Below are 16479 nucleotides of genomic sequence, written 5' to 3'. Positions count from 1 at the left end.
TCTTTGGTCTTTGCCTCCATTTACCGATACTCTCTGTTTGTCTTCCACCCTAGTGGAAGGTATTAGTTTATCAAGGTATTTTCTTAAATGAGGACACTTAGTTTAAGTGTTACGCCAGTAACAACTTTCAAGATATCTTGATTATTATACCAGAGTGAAAAAGAGTTCTGAATCCTGTTGCCCTATTTGTTTCAAATACTTTCTCCACTTTGTTTAACACAAGTTTACCTATGTAACAAACCTGCACATGTACCCCTGAACTTAAAAAATATTTTAAAAATTAAAAAAAGAAAACAGTAATCAAAAAACAAAATAATTTATTGCTGGTATGATTCCATCCTGCACAGCTGTTCTCTGGAGTGTGGTCGTTTACCTCTGTCTGGCTTCTCTCCTACCTAAGTGCTTGCTGCCACCCATGGAAGATTTGATGGACATGGACATCAGACTCCTGAGGCTCCAGAACTATCTTTTTGGTTGTGAACTAGAGGTCAACAAAGATTATCACTTTAAGGTGGATAATGATGAAAATGAGCACAAGTTATCTTTAAGAATGGTCAGTTTAGGGGCTGGCAGAAAGGATGGATTGTATATCGTTGAAGCAGAAGTAACGAACTATGAAGGCAGTCCAATTAAAGTAATACTAGCAACTTTAAAAATTATGTACAGTCAATGGTTTATCTTGGGGGCCTTGAAACAACATCTCCTGTGGCCTTAACACTCAGTGCGTTTCAGGGCCTGGGCATATGAGTACACAGCACTTACTAGGTATGAAGGAAGACGCAAAGCAGGAGATGAAGAGGAGGGAGATGTGAGACTCTTTAGTATATCTGGAAAGTGATCTGCCCCTGGAAGTGGGTGCATTTCCACAAGAAAAAAATAAAACTTCTTGCTGATGAAAATCACGATGATGATGATGAAAAGGAAGAAGATTTTGATAAGGGGAAAGCTGAAGAAAAAGCTCTAGTGATCTATACAGGATACTCCATCCAAAAAATGCACAAAAATAAAACCAAAATAAAAAAGACTCAGAACTATCAAGATTAAGAATCCTTCAAAAACAGGGGGAAAAAACCTCTTAAAACACCAAAAGGACCTAGTTTTGTGGAAGACATTAAAAGCAAAAATGCAAGCAAGTATAGAAAAAGTTGGTTCTCTTCCCAAAGCTAAGTACATCAATTATGTGAATAATTCCTTCTGGATGACTGACTAGGAAGCTATTCACGATCTCTGGAAGTGGAAGAAGTCTCTTTAAGAAAATAGTTTAGGCCAGGTACAGTGGCTCACGCCTGTAACCCTAGCACTTTGGGAGGCCAAGGTGGGCGGATTACTTGAGGTCAGGAGTTCAAAACCAGCCTGGCTAACATGGTGAAACCTCATCTCTCCAAAAATAAATAAATAAATAACAATACAAAAAATTAGCCAGGCAAAGTGGTGGATGCCTATAATCCCAGCTACTCGGGAGGCTGAGACAGGAGAATCGCTTGAACCTGGGAGGTGGAGGTTGCAGTGAGCAGAGATTGCACCATTGCGTTCCAGCCTGGGCAACAGAGTGAGACTCTGTCTCAAAAAAAAAAATAAATAAATAAATAAATAAAATAGTTTAAACACTTTGTTAAAATTTTCTCTTTCTTTTCTTTCAAAAAATTCTTTTAAACAAATAGTTCTTATAGAGACAAAAATTATCTGTCATTTCATTTCTATAAGTTGATATCTGACTGTCCTTTTTATAATTCAGAGTGAGAAGTTCCCTACCGTGTTGGATAAATATCGTCCAGGTTCCATCGGCAAAAATGTGTTGTCCAAAATGCCCCTTTAGTTTTTAAAGATGAAACTCCATCCTTTGTTTTTTTTTTTTTTTTTTGAGAGAGTCACACTCTGTCACTCAGACTGGAGGGCAGTGGCACTATCTTGGGCTCACTGCAGCCTCTGGCTCCCGGGCTCAAGCGATTCTCCTGCTTCAGCCTCCCAAGTAGCTGGGATTACAGGCATGCACCACCACACCCAAGTAATTTTTGTATTTTTAGTAGAGATGGGGTTTCACCATGTTGGTCAGGCAGGTATCAAACTTCTGGCCTCAAGTGATCTGCCCACCTCAGCCTCCCAAAGTGCTGGGATTACAGGTGTGAGCCACCGTGCCTGGCTCTTTGCTTGGTTTTCAGTATATATGTATGTATGGAATATTATGATAGGACATAGTAGTAGCTGTGGTCAGACAAATGGAAATCATGGGAAAACAAAAATATACAAGTGAAATAAGCTCAATATTTTAATAAAGGAAAAAATAAATTTTTTCCCTTGAAAAAGTTGTAAGAAAAAAACAAATCTTCTCGTATGCATCTTAGGAGTGCTTTAAACTTAGATGTTTCCAGATGAGTCGTGTTTAGATAGGTGGAAATGGAGGAAAAGGTGTGGCATGCCCATGGATATCTAGTATGCTTATATGCATAGTACAGTATTAAAAAAGTGAGTTGCTTCTCTGTAAAAACATATTACTTTACTATTAGAAACCATTGGAGAGCAATCATGCCCTGCTTATATTAAACATCTTTGCTAGATTCTTATTTGATTTCTTGAGATGGGGTCTTGCTTTGTTGCCCAGGCTGGAGCACATGGCACACTCACTGCAGCCTCAGACTCCTGGGCTCAAGGGGTCCTCCCATCTTAGCCTCCTGAGTAGCTGGGACTATAGGCATGCACCACCATGCCCAGCTATGTTTGCTAAATTTTTAAGTGAGATACATTCAACTTCATAAAAATTAGAGCTAACATTTATTGAGCACTCTGTTATACTGCCTCCCAAGTATAACATGGTAATTAAAACACTGGAGCCCAGGCACGATGGCTCACCCCTGTAATCCCAGCACTTTGGGAGGCCCAAGTGGGCAGATTAATTGATCTCAGGACTTGGAGACCAGCTTGGCCAACATGGGAAAAACCCGTCTCTACTAAAAATACAAAAATTAGTTGGGTGTGGTGGTGCACGCCTGCTACTCAGGAGGGCGGGGCACAAGAATCACTTGAACCCGAGAGGTGGAGGTTGCAGTAAGCTGAGATTGCACCACTGCTCTCCAACCCAGGCGACAAAGCAAGACTCCATCTCAAAAAAACCCCGAAACTAAAAAAAAACCCCAAAAACATTGGAAAGTGCTGCGAGGTATAATTCAGTTTAGCAACTAAGAATCCAAGACAAATCCCAGCACTTTGGGAGGCCGAGGCGGGCGGATCATGAGGTCAGGAGATCGAGACCATCCCGGCTAACACGGTGAAACCCCGTCTCTATTAAAAATACAAAATAAATTAGCCGGGCGTGGTAGCGGGCGCCTGTAGTCCCAGCTACTCCGGAGGCTGAGGCAGGAGAATGGCGTGAACACGGGAGGTGGAGCTTGCAGTGAGTAGAGATCGTGCCACTGCGCTCCAGCCTGGGCAACAGACCGAGATTCCGTCTCAAACAAAAAACAAAACAATACAAAACAAAAAAAAAAAATCCAAGACAAAAAGTCTGCTTCAGGACCACACACAAGCACGAAGAAATCAAGATAGTTCAAGCATAGACCTAACAAGAAAAAAATTGCCTTTAGGCTCATTTTGTGATGGCAGATAAAAGCCTCTGGAATTCTGACAAGTTTGTGAAGCCATGTTACAGAACTGGTTATTGTAATTGCGTGAACTTCATCCAAAACTGGTGAAAGCATCAGGCTGGGGATAGTCTGGTGGTTGTTACTTTCTGTCCGACCTAATACTGAGGCTCTAAGAAATTCTGTGGTGAATTTCTGTAGGGGGACACAGCAGAAAAGGTGTAAGGTCAGAAAACCTGGGTCCTATAATACATAGTAATAATGACGACCATTTACTGGTTGTTTCCTAGGTACCAGGCATTGTGCTAACCGCATGCTTCATTTAATCCTTACAATACCTCTGTAAGGTATTTATTATTGCCACCACTTTGCAGGTGAATAGGCTGAAGTTCAGAGGTGTAAGGTCACACAACTAGTAAGCAGGAGAGCCTGGATTCAACACCTGGTGTCTATTCCCTTGTGCTAAACAACACCGTGCCCTCTGATTCTTCACTTTCCTCATCTGTAGATCTAAAAGGATTAAATTAGAAAATCTCAAAATTTCTACTGCTTCTAAAACTGTGTTCTAAATTACCACATTACTATCTATCTTCCAAAGCTAATGAAATATGCAGGGTTCCGGGGAGCTTGATACCTATTTTTCTCCAAAGGACATGATTTCCCCTGTCTACGCCTCTGTCCTAAAACCTTCTTTGGTTTCCCACTATCTAACATGGTTTCAACTATTTATGAGGCACTTTCATGGCAAGGAGTGATTCTTCCCAGTCGACAATCCTAAGAACCAGCGCAGTGCTTGGCGCACAATAAATGCTCCATAGACCATTTATGAAATTAAGTCTAAGTGGACTTCAAGGAAAATGTGAATTTGCTGAAATGAACTACTAGCCAGGATATTAGGTAGAAAACCAGGCTGACGAAGAAAACCCCAAGTGGAGAAGCCCTTTTAGGGGGCTGGAGACAATTTCTGACCCGCAGAAACCTGAAGTGGAGTGCCGTTAGGCATGGTGGCGGTGACGTTTACAGGTGGCGGACAAAACGCCGCCTGCGACACTGGAAGAAGCGGAAAACCCCACCCATCCTGGAACAACCGCAACCAGCCCCAACGCTGGGGTCCCCTTGCCGCCCTATAGCCTCCTAGTCCCGCCCCTCTCCCAAGACCCGAGGGAGGCGGCGGCTGCGGCTGCGCAATGGCGCGCGCGTAGGCGGAGCGGCGCGCGCGCGGTCAGCTGACTGCTGGGCTGGCACGTGACTTGTTCTGTGGGCGCTGGGGTAGAGGAAGCCTTGAGGCCGGAGCTTAGGTCGGGAGGGGATGGAGCGCTGAGCCGATAGCGTGCGCCAGGCCGCCCGCCTCCGTACCTGTTACTGCTGTCACCTCCTCGTTTGACACCTTCCTGGGTCAGTGAGCGATGGCTCTCCCCGGATGGGGAGTCCGGGTCACGCCGAAGCTTGCGCTGCGGTCGCCGTCTGGGAAGGACGGGGGTGGGTGCGGGGGCAGAGACCGTGGCGTTGGAGCTGGAGCTGGCTGGGTGGCTGTGTCTGCTTTCTCGGCGCCAATTCACCGTCTGGGGCCTAGGTTCCGTCTCTAAGGAAGAGAAGGAGGGAAAAAGAGAAAGCTCTCGTGGGTAGTTAATGACAGCCTGAAAGGAGAGAGAGAGCGATTTGGCACCTTTCTTCTTGGGTAGGAATGCACGCCGCCTGATTGAGGGGGATGAAGTGACAGAGAGGTCCAGGTGAGGCTATGGAGTGGTGTGTGTGAGGTCACAGCTAGCTCAAGTGCCTTCACTGGGTGTGTGTGGGGGGGAGTTCGCGGGTGTCAGGGGGTCGGGGGTGGTGGATGACAGTTTAAAGGCCGAGTAGCCCCTCACTGCAGGCAGGGAGCCCTCACAGAGTACACAAGGTCCCTCTAGGAATGGGAAAGAAGAGGAATCCAGAGAACCCAACTATTTTTTAGTAGAATGGGGGAGGGTAGGCAAAAAACCAAAACAAAAACCTAGAAGAGAACTTGGTGAGAGTCACGTAAGGCATATTGAATCACTTGAGAAACAGGAGTGTGGGGGAAGCTAGTATTCTTTTCAGAGGAAAATTCTGATATGTTAGGGAAAAATCACATGCTTCAGTGAGAGCCCAGTACTTAGCACCGCTCTGGGAATGGAGCGGTGGGATGTAAACAGTCTATCCTTAGGAGTTCGCACTAATGTTGGAGAGAAAAGTCACACACAGAACACGTTAAAATACGATGCAGTTTATATATAATTACCAAAAAGAGAATGCGAAGTGCTTAGAAAGTGTGGAGCAACGACACGTGTAAACTGGCACTATGGGAAAATATTCTGGAGGAAAGAAAACTTGAGTCTTGGCAAGCCCTTAGGATTTGAACAGGTTGAGAGAAATGGGAGTAATTTTACAGACGGGGAAAGCCACAGTATTTGAAAGCCGGAAGATTGGGATAGGGAATGCTTCTTGGGGAGTCAGAAGTCTAGCTTTTGTAGTGGATTGCACTGTGGAGAAGTGGGAAAGAAAGTTGGGAGTCAGGTAACGAGGACTTTTGAATGGTAGTCATTTACTTATTCATGCAAATAATGTGTATTGAATACATGCTATATGCAGGTACAGTGCTGATGGTAGGGTTTAGAAAATTGTCTTTATAGAGCTTACAGGCAAGCATAGGGGATGGATTTTAAAAATCAAGCGTGAAATGTGCTTTGAAGGAATAACAGTGGTATGAAAGAGTGTACTAGGGGCATGTGTATTATGGAAGATTTAAAAAAGGCATTGCTAAGAATATGACTTTTTAAAAATTAAAACAATTTTGTTTATTTTCTTCATACCCTCTCCCTCTGAGAGGGTATGACTTTTGACCTGAGATCTGAAAAGAGACTGAAAAAGGAATGTGAAGGTGTGAATGAAAAGAACATTCCAGGCCTGTCAGAGTGGCTTATGACTGTAATCCCAACATTTTGGGAGGCTGAGGTGGGAGGATTGCTTGAGGCCAGGAGTTCAGGACCAGCCTGGGCAACATAGTGAGACCCCCGTCTCTACAAAAAATAAAAAAATAACTAGCTGGGAGTGGTGCGTGCCTGTAGTCCTAGCTGCTAGGAAGGCTGAGGCGAGAGGATCATTTGAGCCCAGTAGTTCGAGGCTGCAGTGAGCTATGATCATGCCACTGCACTCCCTCCTGGGAAACAGAGCTAGACCCCTGTCTGTGAAAAACGAAAAAGGAACGTTTCAGGCTGCAGCAACAGCGTATGTCAAGGCCCTGAAATGTGAAGAGGAAAAAAGCTTTTCAGCGTTTTTGAAAGGCTAGCGTGGCTGACACGGGGAGGGAGAGAGGCAGGTGGAGAAAGCTGGGGTCAGGCCAAGCAGAGCTTTTATTCTAAAAACAGAGGGAAGCCTGTAAAGATTACAGGCAGTGGATTGAGACAGGTTGTGGCTTTTTTTTGGGAATAATGGAGGGTAGCAAAAGTGAATGAGGGGAGACCCGCTCAGGGAAACATTGTTGTAATCCACTGAAGGATTTGAAGGCAGGATACCTTCTCTCTCCACTGAAGACTTAAGGAGAACGTTTAACTGTACTCACTTTTAGAGGGTTCAGGAGTTGGGGAAGGGAAAGAATGATTAGATTCTATCTACACCCTTCACAGGGTAGTTGTAACTACCCTCGAGGCAGTCCTGAAGTACATATCGGAGGCTCTTTTGCAAAAATTTGTTTTGGCTTTTCGAATTTATCCTTTTGTAAGGTCGTCTATTTCAGAATATCTTTTATTGAAATATGTTAGTTACAGGGAGGGATCACTTTCATGTCTATTTTGTTCTCACAGTTCTTTGAAAGACAGTGAATGAAAATGCTATTCTTTATATAGATGGCAACCTGGAACTAGAAACAGGTAAAGTGATTTGGCTGAGTCCGGAGTAACTGCCACAGTTTCTGACTGCTGGTGTATTCCTGCTGATTACCTACACAGTACTAAAACCACGGTCACATCTAGAGAAAAGGGCGAGTTTTTTGAAGTGCACAATAGTCTTTGATTCAGCATTTTTTTTTTTTTTTTTTTTGGCGAACTTCTCCCTGAAGATTCAGCACTTTTGATGAACTTTTTCTGGTAGAACAGCTTCAAAGGAATTGGCAGTGGTGGGCTGTGTCTTATCTGTAATCTTGGGTAGAGCTGTTCAATTTACAGTTCATCTGGAGGAGACAATGAACAACAAGGTGAACTGAAAGTGCTCCGGTTGTCAATCACAGTTCTTTGGCAACAAGTGAGTCTCAAATTATGCTGAAGAGTGAGTCTCAGGGTTCTGTCTCAGAAGTCCTGGATCTTTTTCTCTTTTGGTATACCTTGCAGGGACTAGATAAAATCTAAAGAAACAGTACTCAGGATCTAACTAAATGTTGAGAGCTAGATAGTGTAATTCAGCTTTTAAAACTTGGCACAAAATACTCATTTTTTTTTTTTTTTGGTATATTGGTCTTAGAAGCCTCATGTACATTAGTTTTTGCAACTTAAAAAGAAACTTTAGGGCTTCAAAAATCTGATTTTGTGATTATTTCCACAACTCGTGAGATAATACCATTGGCCAACTGGAATGCCAAAGTAAACCTTTGCCAAAGGTCTCCATGTAGTTCACCCATCCCTAAGCAGTAAGTTTTCTTTTGAACTTGATTCTGCTTAGGAGTACTACAGTTTTGACTGAGTACCTCCTACTTACAATTTTGCTCTTGGACATATTTAAATCTATCTACAGGTTACACCTTTTTCACTCTTTGGATGTGCAATTATATATCATTTTATTTATAAATTAATTCATGTTAGATTTCCATTTTTCATCAATTTTTTAAGACAGAGTATAAACATTAGCATAGTGCCCTTGGGAAGCTTAGGCAATAAACCAAGGCAATCTAAAATTTCCTATTGACGTGAGTGATTCTTGGAACTAGAAATTTCAAACTATATTCTTGATGCTGAAACAGAATTTTTTTCCAGCGGTACATCTACTTCTAACATTATACCATATGCAAATGTGCTATGCATTTATTGAGTTAAAAAAATGAGCCAGGTAGGCAGTGGAGGAGAGGTGCTTTGGTTATATCAGGGGATGAAAGTATTAACTGTATATCTAAAATGTGGGGGTTGTGTGTGTGTCTGTGTGAGTATGTGTGTGTATTTGAAAATGCTAGGTAAGTGATGTTTTATAGAAAGGGATCAATGTATCTTCTAAGGTATTTTAAGCAGACTATCAAGGAATAAGAAGTTATAAATTAAGGCATGTTAACAGGTGGTTTAACTTTACCATGAAAGGTTTTCCTTTTGAATCAGCCCATAGTTTAGTGTTTCTGTGTGGGTGCTATTGGCAGTTTGGAGGTCTGTTTCGCCCCTCCCACTAAATGCTGATTAGCCATCTCCACACTGGGACAACCCAAAATGCTCCCATACATTTCCAAACTCCTCCTCGAGGAGAGAGGCACCATTTGGTTGCAAAACATGCATGTGGTGTCATTGTTTATTTGTTGGGCAACTATTAAGATGTTGAGGATACAGAGGTTAAAAATATTTTAATAAACTGCATATAATGGAATTCAAGTAATTTAAAATCCAGTTTTTGATGTTTTAATGTAACTCCTTTAGTATAAAATTACTGAAACTATATCCTAATATTTATTTGAGGCACTTGTCTTTCATAAAACTGCATGAATAACTCAAATAGAGTCCCCTCAATCTCAATAAAATGTAGTCACTAACTGACTTTGGGCAACTAATTTCACCAGCTGTTCCCTCGTTTGCAAGTGGGGGTGGTGATAACATCTCTTTTGAAGGAATTAAGTACAAAATTGCTTCAGTAGATGGAAGTGCTTATCACTGGGCACCACACATGGTACATATTCAGTGTTACCTGTAAACAGAATCTCAACCTTACTTAGAGTCATGAATTGGAGAAAACTAACTTATCTTAAAGTCTTTAAGTTGGTGAATTTCATGCCAAAATACATTGTATTAGAGATACACCTTCTAGCAGAATGTGGTACTGTACTCCAGTCACTATTATAAATTACCGGCCCTGAAGAAAAGGGAAGTCATGTTTTGTGAGCCATGAATGTAGATTCAGGGAATCCCCTGGCATGGAAGGAATTATTTGCCCTCTGGGTCGCTGCTGAGTTGCCTGTGCAGAGGAGGAGTCTCTAGAAGCTGAGAAGGTTTTGGTGATTACTTGCAGTAATGGGTGTTTGACAGGGCCCTCCTGGCCACGTCTGCCAATTCAGCAGCTTTACCAGAAGTTACTAGAAGTTTTTCCAGCATTGTATTGTGTCTGTGTTACATCCCCAACCCCACTCCACGATGTCACAATGTGTTTCCAGTTTTTATGATAGGCATCTATGTGAAAGTAAGGCTTTGCTTTTACATATTGCTTTCTAGGCAAATGTGGAATAAAAAAAATTGTAGTTGTTGATAAAATGTATCTAATAAAGATTAAATTGTCTTTCATATTTAAGTATACTTATGGCAATAAATTATGGTAGACTTAATAGGATTATAGAGCATTTATAAGTGTTGTTTCCATTGAAAACAAAGCATGGAATATTTAAGATTTATTTAAGAACGGCGGGGCCGGGCGTGGTGGTTCACGCCTGTAATCCCAGTGCTTTGGGGGGCAAAGGCGGGCAGATCCCTTGAGGTCAGGAGTTCAAGAGCAGCCTGGCCAACATGGTGAAACTCCATCTCTACTGAAAATACAAAAAATAGCTGGGCATGGTGGCTCGTGCCTGTAATCCCAGCTACTCAGGAAGCTGAGGCAGGAGAATTGCTTAAACCCAGGAGGCAGAAGTTTCAGTGAGCCGAGATCGCGCCAATGGCACTCCAACCTGGGCAAAGAGTGAGACTCTGTCTCAAAAAAACAAACAAACAAACAAAAAACTACATCATATATTCTGACAATTTAAACATCTCATTTCATATGAATCGTGGAAGTATTCCTTGAAAGGTAAAGTTACTGAAAATGTTTAAACAAATTGTATTATGTGCAAGCCCCTGCCACAATCCCAATTAAGATGCTTCTGTTTTGAAGGATAGAATTTTTACATTCAAAGAGGAAATAGTTATTTTTACTTTTTATTTGTATGGTGTTAGTGATTTCTAGGGTAGGATGTGGCAACTTTTTACCTGAGTGGATTGTGGTAAATGTTTCCCATAGATCAGTTCTGTTAAAAGTTGATGTATACATTTAGAAGACTAAATGATACTTCACTGATAGCTGAGGTATGCCTTCTTATGCTTCTTAAAATAAGCTGCTTTAGTAAACTTGGTATTTTCAAGTATTGAAAAGGAAGTTGTTTTGCATGGAGACTACCTTTTAGGCTTAATTTATTGTGAAATTTAATTTACCGTGAAAGGTGATTGCATTTCAGAGACCATGGTTTGGTTTTCTTGAAAGCAGTAAAATCAGTTAAGTGTTGGAGCGCTTAGTGGAGTGCGGTACTGTTTTCTGCAGTTGCCCCATCTTGGGTCAATCCCATACCTTCCATTCACAGAAGCAGTGCCAGCAGCTGTCTTGTTCAGGTTTATAACCCCCCCCCCCCACCACCCACACACCTTTTGTGTTGTAATTGTTGTTGTTTTGTTGTCTTTGTATGCAAATCAATTGTGGTAGGAAAATAATCCATAGCCTTCAAACTCTCAGAAGTGGGAGATAAAGTAAATGAAATTAACAGTCCCAGAGCTTTGGATCCAGGTTTTTTTGTTTTTTGTTTTTTCCCTTTCCCCTTTCCTCACACTCTTTTCCCTTCCATGTTGAAAAATAATTGTTACTTTTTTTTTTTTTAAGCAGCACACTTATTGCAGTCAGACAAAATAGAAGTGCCTACAGAATTGACTAGTGTTTCCCTTTTACCTGCCTGTATCTTCAGTGTTTTTTTCTGTCTTGACATCTGTATGAAGTCTTCCTCCCACCCTCCCTGCACACACACAGACCTGCCTACTCATAAGACCTGCTACTCTCTCCCACCCCCAGTTGTAAGCTCCATGAGGACAGGTTCTACATTTTATTTGTTTCTCAGAGCCTGCTACAGTTTTGGGAACTTAAGCACCCAAAATATTTTGTGAGATGAATAAGAGCTTAAATTGAGAACAGTTACAGTCAGATGAGATGTGTGACAAAATATAAAATAGATGTCTGCCTGATGCTGTTAATGACATGAGTGTAAGTAGACATGTGGGAGAAGTAGTGGAATTACAGTAACAGGTTTTGTGCATGGATGGACTTAGTTGGGAAAATCATTTTGTTAAGGGATGCTTGGGTTGGCTTAAACTGGAAGAGAGAAGTTTGTTTTGTGCGAAACAAGCAAAGGCAGAATAGGAAAGAGAAAGGAGACCTGGGGTCAAGATGGATTAAGAGAGCTCAGGAGGAATGCGAGGATAAGGCAGAAAAACTCAGACAGGGACACTAGTAGTGATGACAGTAAAGATTGGCAGATTTGAGTTTTGTTTCCAAGAAAGAAGCAGGACTAGGGGTGTATATTTTTGTGAGTTGTTCAGCCTTCTGTCCATAGCCTTCAAGAGTATTGCCATTTCTTGTAACTTTAAATATACTGTGTAATCATAGAAATGCCTGTTTTGTTATAATGGTTCTGAAATTTGGGTGAATTACCTGAGGGACTTAAAATAGAAAAAAAGAATACTGGGCCTCACCTAGTATAGGTTCAGGTAATGAGTATAGGAGCAGAAGAGGATCCTGGATATTGCAATCCAATCCTCTCGTTTTACAAGTGAAGACATTTATGCAGACAATTATATGCAGAACTGGGATTAGATTTGGAGTCTTCAAATCCTCAGCGCAGTGCTCTGGCAATTACATTGTGCTTCCTGAAATTGACATTTGGGTTTCCTTTGGCTGTGATTCCCAGTGAGGTAAAAGGACTGTTTACCAACTTTGATCACATCTTCAGAGGTAGCTGCAATTAACCACATTTGCCCTTCTCTTTTGTATGAACTCCAGGACTCTTTGTTATAATGCCATTTAATGGTCTCTAAACTTTTCAGTGTTTTCAATTATGAGGATACTGCCCTAATAAAGCTGTGGTGGGGCATTTTTGTGTGTGTGTTTACGTGTAATAATTTATTATTAAAGAATTAGGAAAAAGAAATATACAGAAAGGATGAAAACAAATGTTCATAATCACTCCCAAGAGATAATTGTTAACAGTTTTTTTTTTTTATAATTTAATGTTTATACCTATACATATCCTTATTTCCTTTCTTAAGATTGGCATAGCTAGGTCAAAGGATATGCACATTTTGTGTGTTTTGATAAATATTTCCAAATTGTGTTCCAGAAATTGTCCATCTTTTGTTTCTTTTTTTTTCTTTTTTAGACAGAGTCTCTCTCTGTCACCCAGGCTGGAGTGCAGAGGTGTGATCTTGGCTCACTGCAACCTCCGCCTCCTGGGTTCAAGTGATTCTCCTGCCTCAGTCTCCCAAGTAGCTGAGATTACAGACGTGTGCCACCACATCTGGCTAGTGTTTGTATTTAGTAGAGATGGAGGATTTCACCCTGTTGCCCAGACTGGTCTTGAATTCCTGTCCTCAGGTGATCCACCCACCTCAGCCTCCCAAAGTGTTGGGATTACAGGTGTGAGCCACTGAGCCCAGCCCATCTGTTGTTTCTCATCTGCAGAATTTTCTTGGGCTCTCGTGTAGTATACAATTATTTTAGATTATTTTAGAAATAGATGATGCAGTGTATTTAAGATATATCTTAGGTATTTTATTAATGATGACAAGTTGTTATAGCTATATTAATGCTCTATTTTATTTTATTTTTAAAAAAAATTTTTTGAGATGGAGTCTTGCTTTATCGACCAGGCTGGAGTACAGTGGCACAATCTCGGCTCACTGCCACCTCTGCCTGCCAGGTTTAAGTGATTCTCCTACCTCAGCCTCCTGAGTAACTGGGACTACAGGCGTGCACCACCATGCCCAGCTAATTTTTGTATTTTTAGTAGAGACAGGATTTTATTATGTTGGCCGTAGTTGGTCTCGAACTCCTGAGCTCAAGTGATCCACCTGTCTTGGCCTCCCAAAGTGCTGGGATTAAAGGTGTGAGCCACTGCACCTGGCCTATTAATGCTTTTAAATAAATTTATATTTTACCCATCAAGATAACACGCCTTACATCTGCAGATTAATGACACATAAGTAAATGTTGGAGACATTTATTCAAGCTGCAGCTGTTTTTCTTTTTAAACAAAAATGAACATTTTCCTTGTTAGTACAAAAGCAATACATGTTCATTGTGTTCCATTTTTCACAAACACAGTAGTACACCAGTCTTTTAGCCTAGATTTGGTAAATTTTTGCCTTTTATTGTTGTCAATCTTGTTTTCTGTTAAATGTTAAGACATGGGGCTGAGAGAGGCTGGGAGGTTGTGGCTGAATCCCTGCATAGAAACAAACAGAACAATTAGCAAAACCGAACACTTGTGAATAATACGTACAACAAAACTAGATGAGACTTCAGTTTTTGTCTGCAGTGGAGTAACTGGTACCATATTTGCTTTCCCACCATAAACAATTACAGATCTGCACAAGATATATTAAAAAACTGCTTCCAGACATCAGACAATAGGCAGTATGGGAGCTGAGAAAAAGGAAATGAGTAATTCCTCCTGCTTTTTCCTGTAGATACTCTCTGCACCATGTTTTAGGAAGCGGACACCCATGCAGAGCGTTTTGGTCTTGCTGAGTCGAGGAGACTGGACTTGGGGAGGGTTTATCTGGCTGAAATTCGCAGGTGGGATTGACAAAGAGAGGGAGCTAGGAAGAGAAATAAACACCAGAAACTTAAAGGGGGATCTCTGCAGGAGCGCTAACAACGAATGACTAAAGAGCTTTAAAGAATTGACAGAGCTTATGGTGCTGGGAGGCATTTGAATTCTGACCACATATGGGGGAGAGACCTTATTGAATACCTGGGACATTCAATAGAATCCCCAAAAGATCAGACCTCAGTATTAGAGACTAAGTTAGCCCTAGAGTAAGGCCTTAGATCTGTCCTAACAATGTTTGAAAACAAGCCTTGGGTGGATCAAGCTGATCCTCTGCTAACTTACCTGCCCACCAGAACAAAGTACAACACTCTTAAAAGGAAGGCAGCAAAGTCCAGTGATAAACAGTGCAACATTTTTACAAATATGCTCAGTGTTTTAACAGAAAACATAAACATAATGAGGAAAGAAATGGAAGATATTTTAAAAATGGAACTTAAAGCAAAAAAATACATAAGAAGTGAAATATTTACTGGTGAGAAGAATAACAGATTAGATACTCCAAAGAAAAGGTCAGCAAACTAGAAGATACAGCAAGAGACGGTTAGTCGTATTTGTTGCCATAAAGGAATCTGTGAGACTGGATAATTTATAAAGAGGTTTCTTTGGCTCACAGTTCTCTAGGCTGTGCAAGCATGGCATCCAGATCTCAGCCTCTGTTGAGGCTTCAGGAAGCTCTTGAGTCATGGCAGAGGGGAAGGGGAGCAGGAGTGTCACTTGGTGAGAGAAGGAGCAAGAGTTAGGGAGAAGGTAACAGTCAGATCTCATGACAACTTCTTACTATGGGGAGGGCATCCTGTTTTTAACATAAGATTTCAAGGTAGCTTATTACTCCAGGGAGAGCACCAAGCCATTTATGAGGGATCTGTCCCAATGACCCAGACAGCCACCAGGCCCCAGCTCCAACAATGGGGTATTTATTCAACATGAGATCTGGGGAGGACAGACATCCAAACTATATCACTATCCAAAATAAAACACAGTGAGAAAAACAACTGAGAAAAATGAATGAAAGCTCAGTGACCTGTGGAGCAGTATCAAGTAGTTTAACATACATGTGATCTTGTATGTTAAAAGAAGAAAGTGAAGGCAAAAACATTTGAGAAAAAATAATGGCTGAAAACATTTCAAATTTGATGAAAACTATGAATGGATCCAAGAAACTCAACAAACTCCAAGCAGAGTAAATACTTGTGACCTTGGGGTAGGCAGATTTTTCACATGCTACAGAAAGCATATCTTATAAAACAAACAAACAAACAAAAATAAACTGATAAATCGGACATTGGCAGAATTGCAAACTTCTATTCAAAAGCATCATTAAGAAAAGTCAAGCCACAGACTGAGAGAAAATATGTCAATATGTATATTTCACAAGGAAGTTGTGTCAAGATCATATAAAAATTTTGTGGAACTCAATAAGTGAATCCGGTATTCTAAAAACTGGGCAGAAGACTTGAATAGAAAATATACAAATGGCAAATAACATGAAGAGCCCCTGAACTTCATTAGTCCGATTAGAAATGCATCATGAAAATGCAACATAACCCTGCAACCCACTGGAATGGCTAAAAATGAAAAGACGAAGAACACTGAGTGTTGGTGGAGCGTCTGGAGCCTGAGTACCTTGCTGTTGGGAATATAAAATGTTATATATCTGCTTTGAAAAACAGTTTGTCAGTCTCCTCTCCCCTCCCCTCCGTTCACCTCCCCTTACTTTTTTTCTTTTTCTTTTTCTTTTCTTTCTTTCCTCACTGTGCCGCCCAGGCTGGAGTGCAGTGGCATGGCTCACTGCAACCTCTACCTTTTGGGTTCAAGCAGTTCTTGTGCCTCAGCCTCCTATGTAGCTGAGATTACAGGCCTGCACCACCACACCTGGCTAATTTTTGTAATTTTAGTAAAGACGGGGTTTCAGCATGTTGGCTAGACTGGTCTTGAACTCCTGGCCTCAAGTGATCCACCTGCCTCAGCTTCCCAAAGTGTTGGGATTATGGGTGTGAGCCACCATGCCTGGCCAATTTCCTATAAAATTAAATATACATTAATCATTCAACTTATAAATTCTACTTTTAGAACTTTTTATCCAAGATAAAA

The 16479-nt window shown here is 41.2% G+C and overlaps 1 protein-coding gene across 2 annotated transcripts in view; it reads left to right on the top strand.

The window, feature by feature from the left end:
• Window positions 1–4814: 4814 nt before the first annotated feature.
• LOC105476022 (ATPase H+ transporting V1 subunit C1) overlaps window positions 4815–16479 on the top strand; it is a 52138-nt gene continuing 40473 nt past the window's right edge. Inside the window, exon 1 of one of the 2 annotated variants that reach the window (XM_011731639.2) lies at window positions 4815–4970. The gene's annotated coding sequence lies outside the window, so the exon portion shown is untranslated. Of the gene's footprint in view, window positions 4971–5119; window positions 5306–16479 lie in introns of those variants that run through there. The other variant, XM_011731640.3, reaches the window with a different exon arrangement.

Source organism: Macaca nemestrina, chromosome 8 (genome assembly GCF_043159975.1).
Source record: "Macaca nemestrina isolate mMacNem1 chromosome 8, mMacNem.hap1, whole genome shotgun sequence".
Classification (NCBI taxonomy): Eukaryota; Metazoa; Chordata; class Mammalia; order Primates; family Cercopithecidae; genus Macaca; species Macaca nemestrina.
This window is presented reverse-complemented; position numbering and strand designations above follow the sequence as displayed.